This window comes from Echinops telfairi, unplaced genomic scaffold, assembly GCF_000313985.2.
Source record: "Echinops telfairi isolate 266 unplaced genomic scaffold, ASM31398v2 ScPeMD7_15;HRSCAF=58, whole genome shotgun sequence".
Classification (NCBI taxonomy): Eukaryota; Metazoa; Chordata; class Mammalia; order Afrosoricida; family Tenrecidae; genus Echinops; species Echinops telfairi.
In genome coordinates, this window is record NW_022103912.1 from 5,602,186 (window position 1) to 5,612,867 (window position 10,682).

General features: G+C 36.3%; 1 non-coding gene across 1 annotated transcript; it reads left to right on the top strand.

Annotated features, from left to right (window-relative positions):
- Positions 1–342: 342 nt before the first annotated feature.
- On the top strand, positions 343–506 carry LOC115868628. Its single transcript, XR_004045714.1, has one exon. It is a non-coding gene; the product is annotated as a U1 spliceosomal RNA (small nuclear RNA).
- Positions 507–10,682: the final 10,176 nt, after the last annotated feature.

Here is a 10,682-nt window from a genome sequence, read left to right on the forward strand (position 1 = left end):
ACAATCAGGAGAAAATCATAAAAAAAAAACCCAACCCTCCACAGCAAGGAAGGCCTTGGCTCTTTCAGCAACCCAGCAAGGAAGGTCCCAGGCATCCCTTAGACCTGGCAAGGAAGATCCAGACCATTCCAGTGACCCAGAATGGAAGGCCTTGGCCATTTTTGTCCCCTAGCAAGGAAGGTCCCAGCCATCTCATCAGCCCAGCAAGTCAATTGTCCCCACATGACCCCGAAGCCCACTCATACACTATAATACTACAGAAATATCTGCCAATGACAGTACACACCAAAATAAAAAATCAAGATAAATAGCCAAAATAACTGAAAAATATATAGATCCAATATACTGACCTGCCAGGGGAGATACCATGATCCCGAAGGTGGTTTTCCCAGGGCGAGGCTCACCCAGTGCACTCTGGATGTGCTGACCCCTGTGATTTCCCCAAATGTGGGAAACTCGACTGCACACTTTGTGGTAGTGGGGGACTGCGTTCGTGCTATCCTCTGTAAAATATATATATCCAAAGAAGAAGAGGCACTGGATTATCAGAAGTAAGATTCAGGAGAATGATGTCTAGACACCCACAACAAATGGAGGGCAGAAATGAAAACCTAGCAATTCTACACCAAATATAACTCTAGAAGATAAATAATAAGATAACAGAAATAGCACAGTAAAAGAACCAAGTGATAGAATCAAAGAAAAGGACAATTCTTTTGGAGACAACAGACAATAGAAACAAATGACAATAGAAACAAATAAAGCAAAGGCCTCTAATGAAAGACTACAAAGGCTATGCAACACCATCAAGAGGAACAATCTATGTCTCACTGGGATCCTGGATCAAGAACAAAACACAAACCAAAAAAACCTCAAGGAAAATAATACAAGAAACCATGGACAAGAAGTTCCCCATCACCCTAAAGGAAGAGAAAACAACTGCTCCAGAAGCTGAGCAAACCTCAGACAGAAAAGACCGAAAAGATAAACATTATGACATATCACAGAAAACACAAGGATATAAAACCACAGACCAATATTCCTTATGATCGAAGATAGAAAAATTCTCAGCAATATCTTGGCCAATAAAATACTACAATGTAGAGAAATTATTCACCATGATCAAGTAGGACTTGCACCAGGTTCACAAGGATTTTTCAACATTAGAAAAAGTCAATAAAACCTACCACTAAACAAAGCAAAAAGCAAGGACCACATGATAATATCAATCAATGAAAAAAAAACCCAAGTTAGCAACACCCACTCCTGTGAGCCAAGGGTTCTAAGTAATAAATCCAAGATCAGAAGAAGGAATTATATTAGAACTTAAAATCTGAGCACCCAGTTTGTAGAAGACTATGGAGAATAAAGTCCAAAATTCATTTAAAGAATCCCCACAGGGATTACACCTCCCTTGAATTTCCTCAATTGTTAATCAGGATGTGAACAGTGTTGCTCTTTGACAAAGTGCATTACAAGGTAGAGTACAGCAGATATAATTAGGGTAACATTTAACAATATTATTTGTTTTCTCTTTGGACTCATTTTTAATTTGTGCCCATTTATCCTCTGCTTTCACTTGAATTGACATTTTTTCTCTGTGTTTTAGTTGTTATTGTTTGAGGGTATTTTTTGGTGTACTTTTCTTTATAGGAAATCCAGAATAAGTAAATCTAGAGAGATAATAATTAGATTAATAATTCTTTAGGATTATTACATCAGGAGTTGAGGGTGGGTAACAGGGAGCTAATGATGATGGCGCAAGAATGAAGACAAAGTTTTAGAAGTGATGGTGGTGATGATTGCACAACTCTTTTCAAGATATTTACGCCACTGAATTGGAAGCTACATGAATTATATGCCAATGCAACTATTAAAAAAGATAATTCGGACAGAAAAACAGAAACGAATTTTTTCTCACATCCAACTTGGTGAGTAGTAACCGGTGTCTCGAAAAGCTCATGAGTGGCACCAAACAGAATTCTTTTCTCGCTCAGTGAAGAGAGAAGCTTGATAGATGTCAAAGACACGTAGGAAAAAATTAGTTTAATGAATTAATAGATCATGTGACTATCAGTATCTACAACCTCGAGACCAGAATAACTAGATAGTGTCCAGCTACCATGACCGAATACTCCGAGCAGGTGACATTAGAAGGTTCAGGGTAGAGGGGGAGAAAAATGTGAAACAAAACTAAGAAAAATCATAAAAGAAACCAGGCTTGCTGGTTAGTTAGACTGGTGCAATGTCTGAGGGAAGGGATTTGAGTCACCCTTCCGTTCTGAAGCAGAATTCAAAACTCTGCCGCATTTTTCAGCCAAAGGATAGCTAGGACTGAGAGCGATAATAACACCAGTGAGGTAACTTAGCATTTTCTGACATCAATAGACAGCATTTATCCAAGGACAACGTTTAAAAGTGTTCAAGAGAAATGGAAACAGGAAATACAGGGAGAAAGTATGGTAAGTAATGTTACATTGAGGTTATTGCAATAAATGCAGTGAAAAAATAATGGGTACGCATTGTCAAATGTAAAACTGATGTTTATGGACACACACTGCTGCATCTTTCTCCGAGAGGGCTACTGGTGGGTTCAAATTGCCAACCTTTTTAGCAGCTGACTACTTATTTAAACCTCAGAATTAGCTATCCTGAGATGACAGCAGGATTGAGATATAAATTGCTTGGTAAAGAAATAAACTGTAAAATGTTGTTTATACCTACATTTCCAGTATTTGATAGTCACGTGTGTCATATTGAACAGAACAATAATGAATCTTTCTCTTAGAAAAGTGTGGAGCAAGGCTGAAGTAGACCACATGTACACATGGGAAGTAAAAACATGTATTCTACATTCTTTAGAATTAATTGTATGTTATTTCCAATTTTGGCCTTCAATGCATTTCAAGGCTTGTCTCAGAATTTAAACAAGTAATTTCTAAATTATAAAATAAAGTATATGAGATCTCCGGGCTAAATATATAAACACTTACCACGCAAATTTGCCTCAAAATTCTCTGAGCATACTGACAAATGGAAAAAATATTCAGGCACCATTTCTCAACCTGGAGACAATGGATCAAATTCAGAAAAAAAGATAGCATGCATCATAAAGCATTATCTAGAATCTGTGAATTATGAACTAGCAATAACTCAACTGATGAAATAGGATTAATTATTGAAATCATTTTAATGAAGAAAGGGTAGGAAAACTTAAGAATGCTAACATTCACCCACATAAGTAGTACGTTAACACGATCTAAAAGAAGAAAAATTAAATCAAATAGTGCTGAAAGGCGAAATATTTTTAAAAGCCTAGTACATTTCTCTAGCAATAAGTAGCACTATGTAACTGGCTAGCAACATGAGAGAAAGAAGCCAAGATAAATCATTGTTCCCACTCAAGTTAGCAATGACAACCGGGAGAGCGGAAGGAGCGTTACGGTCACCACCACTGCCACAGCAACGGACTTCTTCTCTCTCCTTCCTGTGTTTCTTTACCCGTGCCATAGGTTGACAATCCTGTTTGATTTTTCCCCTTTGAAACAATCTTTGTAGTCCCTGATGCTAAAAAATGAATGCAAGAAAATGTGAGTTTTAAAATTAGGTGCTGTTTAACTACCTGCTCTCATTATGCAATAAATCTCCTTTTCTGAGATGGCACACTTTACACACAATTGATGGCACTCACACTTACCCCTACCAACAACTCAAAGTTGAATCACACATTCTTATCCATCAGGAAAAAGTCATTTGCAGGAGTAAGAAGGACTATGGCTCTGAGAGTTATGTTAAATAATTCATGTAACTGGAAATCTTTATGGACACAAGAGAACATTTTATGGTAAAACGGACCTTCCAACGTTTCCGTCTGTCATGCATATGGCCGCCATGAGTTGGAGTCTAGTCAATACCAGTTACGTGCCATATCCTGCCTCTAAAAGTAGAACATGTGAAAGCTATCCCACAGGCAACTAAGTAGAAGCCTAATTGCCCCTAAAATGCTGTTAGAAGTTCTGTGCTGGTTTGAATTTAGTAGATATTATTCAGTAAAACTTGATTTTACTGTGCTTCATAAAATTTACTTAGAATGTACTGTATAATATTCTATTATTAATACCTTATTGTTAGTTGCCATCGAATTGGCTCTGTTTCATAATGAAACTATGGTATATAGTATGAGACTCTAAAGTATGATTATCTTCATTATAATTAACTAATTATAGCACAGTAAATAATAACATTAAACACCACTTATGATGCTTTTCTAGGTTTTAATTCCACTTACAATATCAGACTTACTTCAGACCATAATCCCTGTAAATTGACATTGCTATCAACATCATACAATAAAGGAAACCAAGGTACAAAGGTCTGTTTTTTTTTTAAATCAATTTATTGGGACTCATAAAATTCATCACAATACATAGATCAATTGTGTAAAGCACATCTATACATTTGTTGCCCTCATCATTCCCAAAATTCGCTTGCCTCTTGGGTTCCTGGAATCAGCTCATTTTCCTTTTTTCCCCCCTCCCCCTCCCTTCCTCTGCCCCCCTCCCCCACGCACCCTTGATAATTTATAAATTATTATTATATCTTATATTACACTGCCCGGCGTTTTTATTTCAGAGTTGCATTACAAATAAATTGTAGGCTACAAGTCCGGTTAAACAGAAATTAAACTCAAAATGAGAGGAACTAACGGAGGCTTGCCACTGGATGGATTACTATATTTCTCAGGAGGTTTTGTTTGTTTGTGTGTTTGTTTATTGTGTTTTATAATAAATCATTTAATTGGGGCCTCGTACAACTCTTATCACAATCCATACATACATCCATTGTGCCCAGCACATTTGTACATATATTGCCATCATCATATTCAAAACATTTTCTTACTATTGGGGCCTTGGTATCAGCTCCTCCTTGTTTCCCCTCCCTCCCTCATGAACCCTTGATAATTTATAAATTATTGTTAGGTTTTTATGTCTTGCACTGACCGATGTCTCCCTTTACACACTTATCTGTTTTCCATTCCCCTGAGAGGGGGTTATAGATGGTCATTGTGAACATTTCCCTCTTTCTCCCCGACCTTCCCCTCACCCTCCTGGTGTGGCTACCCTCAATATTAGTCCCGAGGAGCTTATCTGTCCTGGATTCCCTGTGTTTCCAGCTCTTATCTGTACCCATGCACGTGCTCTGGTCCAGCCAGATTTGTAAGGTACAATTAGGGACGTGATAGTGGGGGGCGGAAGCATTAAAGAACCAGAGGACAGCTGTGTGTTTCATCGGTGCTGAGAAGGCTTGTTTGAACAGGGTGTTTTGTGTTCCTTTGTGTATGGTTCCTTAGCATTTCCTAAAGATAGTATGATATCTTCAGATGGGGCTAGTTTTATTATCCTAGTTTAGATCTGGAGGCCTTTTAAATTTTCCCTTACCTAATGAACTGAGCTAGGAAGTTAAATACAATGAAAAATAGAAGTAATGAGAACAGATACACTTTCTCGGTCTTAAGATTTGAGTCTGACTAGATGGCTAATGCCACATTTCTCAAAATTTCAAGCTGTGAAATGTGGGTTCTTTCAGGGTATTATTAATGGCTGTTCTTCTTTTTTTCTTAAGTGAGAGGGATGCCCAATGAGCTGCCCAGAAGTGTTAAGAAATTACATCCTTGTAAAAAACAGCAACAACAACAACAACAACCAAAAACGTAAGATGCATTTTGGGAAATTTCAATATTTATTCTATAATTTATTAAGTACTTACTATTGGTCAGCTACAGCACAAAGTACATAACATATATAATTCTATCTAAACATTGCTAACGTCCAATGGAAAAGAAGTCTGAATTTTTTTTATAAACTAACAGCTAATTAAGATTCTCCAGGGTGGATGATCCCTTCAGGACGAGTGGTGTGAGTGGCGATACTGGGAGGGTAGAGGGAGAGTGGGTTGGAAAGAGGGAACCGATTACAAGGATCTATATGTAACCTCCTCCCTGGGGGATGGACAACAGAAAAGTGGGTGAAGGGAGATGTCAGACAGGGCAAGTTATGACAAAATAATAATTTATAAATTATCAAGGGTTCATGAGGGAGAGGGGAGTGGAGAGGGAGGGGAAAAATGAGGACCTAATGCCAGGGGCTTAAGTGGAGAGGAAATGTTTTGAGAATGATTAGGGCAATGAATGTACAAATGTGCTTTACACAATTGATGGATGTATGGATTGTGATAAGAAGTGTATGAGCCCCTAATAAAATGATTTTTTTAAAAGGCAAAAAAAAAAAAGATTCTCAAAGATTTTGATCTCACCAAAAGGATAACTATCATTCAAACATAAGTCTTACTGCAGTAACTTTATGTCCAAATACTTTAGCAACTTTCATCAAGATCCAAGGTCGGTCATAACCAAGTGAGAAAAACATAGCTTAGAAGTCAAAAAGCAAGATCAGAGAAACAGCCAGACTAGCTAGCCTGACTCCTAAATTGCTTTTAATGGGGACTGAAGCATCAAAGGCTAACAAAAGCCAATAAGCAAATGATACAGAAATAATAATGAGAGCCATAACGGAGGAATCAAGCTTATTGCTAGTTGAAGAAATAAAGCACAAGGCTCAAAGGTACACAGCCGGAGCTGGCTGGTGCTAGACACGATGAAGCAGGGGTGCGATGGTTAAAAACAAGAGAATTCGAGGTCAGTTAAGTACTGTACAGACGTGTCTGCGGAAGCAGGTTTTACATTGATAGCATATGTGTTCTGATGATGGATTTATGAATGAAAAAGTATTTGTTTGGGGAAACGTAGTGCACGATTAACTGGACTTTGAGAGACACTGACTGCTAAATTAAGTTAATGAGATAATGTGATCATGGTTTTTTAAAATTAGGTTCAGTAGGCATTTTTGAAGACCTAAAGACAGATAACCATCTCATATATTTCTTTTACAAAGTAGCCATATTTCTGAACTAAGGATTTACCCATCTGTTTAAATGTCTATCTAATGGATTCTATCTTTATACATATATATAAATATCCAAACATATTCCTGATTTATTAATTTATCTCAATAAGCATTATTTTAGTTACAAAATAAATTCATTTCCTAAGTTGAAATAATGATGCCTACATTTGAGAGCCCCACGAAAAATGTCTACAGAGCCTTTCAGAATTACAAGCATTCAAAACACTTGAAATTTCTAACTATGTACAATCTTCTGATAGGCAATCTACCTCAACAATCCACTATAATATTAGCAGAAGGCTTGTTCCACTGGATTGAGAAATTCACTGGGAATTTTTACCAATCAAAAACACTAATACATAGACGGCTGTTCAACAGTCATCGGGAGTCCGTCCACATTTCTCTCTCAGAAGGAAACAGTGCATGCCCTGGAAGATTTATAAAGTTGGGAAGACAGAAACGACTTGAGCAGACATTTGGCAGTTCACCCACTGCATCCTAAATCATCACTTCTGTTTGGAAGTTAATAGCTTATCTTCTCAAATGCCCAGGTTCACACCCAGTCATTTTCCCATTATAAAGAACTGAGAGGTTGGCATGACAACTGAGTGAAATGCACAGGAAGCAAAATTGACTCAGCTAAACCAGCCCTTTTGAAATTTTTCTGACCCACAGGGGTTATTGAAAATTGTTTTATACCAAACAAAGTTTTAAACTTATGTGCCAGTGCACATGTGTCTTTTGTGTTCATGTTGAGGGTATATCTAGATATATGTATAAGTTAATTTTATGCCCAAGTGGCACAGAACAATGAAAGGAATATTTAGCAAAACACACGATTCATCCTAGTGCAGAATAATAAAAAATGATTCCTTATAGCAGGGGTGGGGATCCTTTGTTCCTGGAATGGGTCATTTGGTTATTTATATCATTCCCAGGCCTACAAGTCTAACCCATAATTAACTCACCGCTGATGGGATGGCTGCAGGAGAAAGGCTGGGCTTTCTACTCCAGTAAACATTGACAGTCTCAAGAACACACGAGGGTCGCGATGAGTCAGCATTGACTAGCTAGCACCAAGATTGGTTTGGGGGGGGGATGTGATGGCTGAGACCCTGGTGATGTAGGGCCGTGCATTCAGCCCCGGATGTGAGATTAGCAGTCTAAACTACCGTTGCTCTGGAAGAGAAAGATGAGACTTTCTGCTCCACTAGGGATGACAGTAGAGGAAATTCCAGAGGCAGTTCTACCTCAGGAGCACTCTGAGTCAGAATCAATTTGATGGCAGTGAGGGTTGTTTTTCGGATTCGCTTTAACACAATGGCTGGAACGGCTTCTCTTGGGAACTGCTGGTCAGCTTACCTGGTGTTGGTGATTTGGCAATCCTATTTTGGAAAATAATGGACATCTAACCAAGGGGAAGAATTTGGAGGTTGATAAGTGGGTTTCCCAGACTTTCTCCTGTTCACAAATTATCTTAAACTTTGAAATATTCTTAGATTTATGAACTCAAAGAATAATACCATTTCAAGTAACCTTATAAGTCCAATAACTTGTATCTTTTGATTTACAAAGAAAAAAACGATTACCTTTTCATTTTTAAAGATCCATAGATGCTAAATGAATTTTCTTAGGCCAGATACCCCATATGCAGCATGACTAAGATGTCAATTAAGCATTATATTTTATAGGTATGTGGCAGCTACAAAGGAGCGAGTTGTTAAAAGTACATATATTTTACTTACTTTACACTAGCTGGCCCCCCAATGCCATTCCTTTTCTTAAGAAGGCATTTTACTTATTTATATCCTTTTAAAAAAGGATCAAACTCAAATTAACCTATTTATTAAATATTCTATCCTGCTTTTCAGCCTTCTTACCCACTCTCGCTTGTCTGATTACCTTTCTGTTTTCCATTTACCACACACTTCGAGATTACAACTCTGTAATCACTATCATGCAATTTGTTCAACTACCCTTATTCATTTCCAAGAAGATTCTAAGATCTCAAGAGACAGAATCATTGTTGATGACCTCTTTTAAGTTATATGCCTAACATGGTAAAATGGAGACCTAAATATGCTGAAATTAATTTGGATAGGTGCAAATACAGATACAAAAGATCAGAAACATAGAGTAATTGGTCCACTTATCAATATATTTGACCTCAAGTGGTTATACATCTATCGAAGACCAATATAATTTTTATTTAATTAACTAATTAATTCAAATGAAAGTATAAGGGGCACAAATAAAATGACGCTTAACTGAGGAAAGTCATGCTAAATATAAAACTAAACATACAGCATAAAGGAATTCTAATAGAGCTGAACATCTTTTAAAAATTGATAAAATGCTTAAAAATATTATCACAAACAAAAATAGTATAGATTTTAATGCATCTATAATATAAACATAGTAATATCCCTGATACACAGAAAACCTTAAGATCTCCATTAAAACATAGACATTATGAGAAACAAATGAATCAGGAATATGAAAAAGAAACATATAACAATACTAATAAACTAAAAGTAGATAATTATAATCAAGCCTTCAGTCTTTCATGAATTCAGAAAAGTTATCAAATTTGGGGGGACCAATTCCTTGCATTTCAGACTCTATCAAACATCCTTAATTAAGTTTATAACTTTTGATTTATTAAATCTACTTCAATGAATTTCTCCTAGGAATTAATCAGTAAGTTTAATAAGATTTTATATCAGAAACATGTACATAAGCATATTCATCAGATACACAAATATGAAATAATCTATCTATTAATACAATATCCAATAAATAAATCAATGTATCTATGAATCAGGATTTCATTTAACATTATAATTTTATTTTTGTGAAATATTTGATCATATAAAATATATATGAATATATCTAAGGTATTTGTAGAATCCACATCAACAGAGTATATTGTGTATGTTGGCAGTGACTCTATTTTCTCTTTCCCAAATCTTTAAAATTAGCATATTAATTTAATTATAAAGAATAATGCTCATAAAAATTTTGTTACATTGATAAAATAAAAAGTAATTATCTTGTTAATCATGTTTGTATATTAACTAAGTTAAGCATTGTGTTTCTTTGAACCAGCAGTTCTCAACCTGTGGGTTGCGACCCCTTTGGGGATCGAACGACCCTTTCACAGGGGTTACCTGATTCATAACAGTAGCAAAATGACAGTTATGAAGTAGCAGCAAAAATAATTTTATGGTTGGGGGTCACCACAACATAAGGATCTGTATTAAAGGGTTGTGGTATTAGGAAGGTTGAGAACCACTGATTGAACATTAATTTTGCGACATAGAAATATTTTTAAAACAATTATATGGCTTTTCATTTTCTTTGAATTCAAAATTTCTAAACTCCATTTAAAAAACCCCACTATTTTGAATGGATTCTTCACTTAGGCAAAGACATGATTTATTTTGTCACAGGTTTTTAAAAATCTTCAGTCCATATAGCCTACTGATCATTTCCAAAACTGGGCAACTTTCATGATGGTTAAACTACCCTTGTAGTATTTCCCCCACCTATCTCTGCTCCAGCACCCACCTGCTTCTTTTGCTAGGTTGTCTCTAAAAGAGTATAATATACCTACAATTTACAAATTCCTTTCCAAACTCTACTTTTCTGCCTACCCCACTAACTCATACTCCATCTGGAATAACTACTGAATCTCCTATTAAAAAAAAGAAAAAAGGA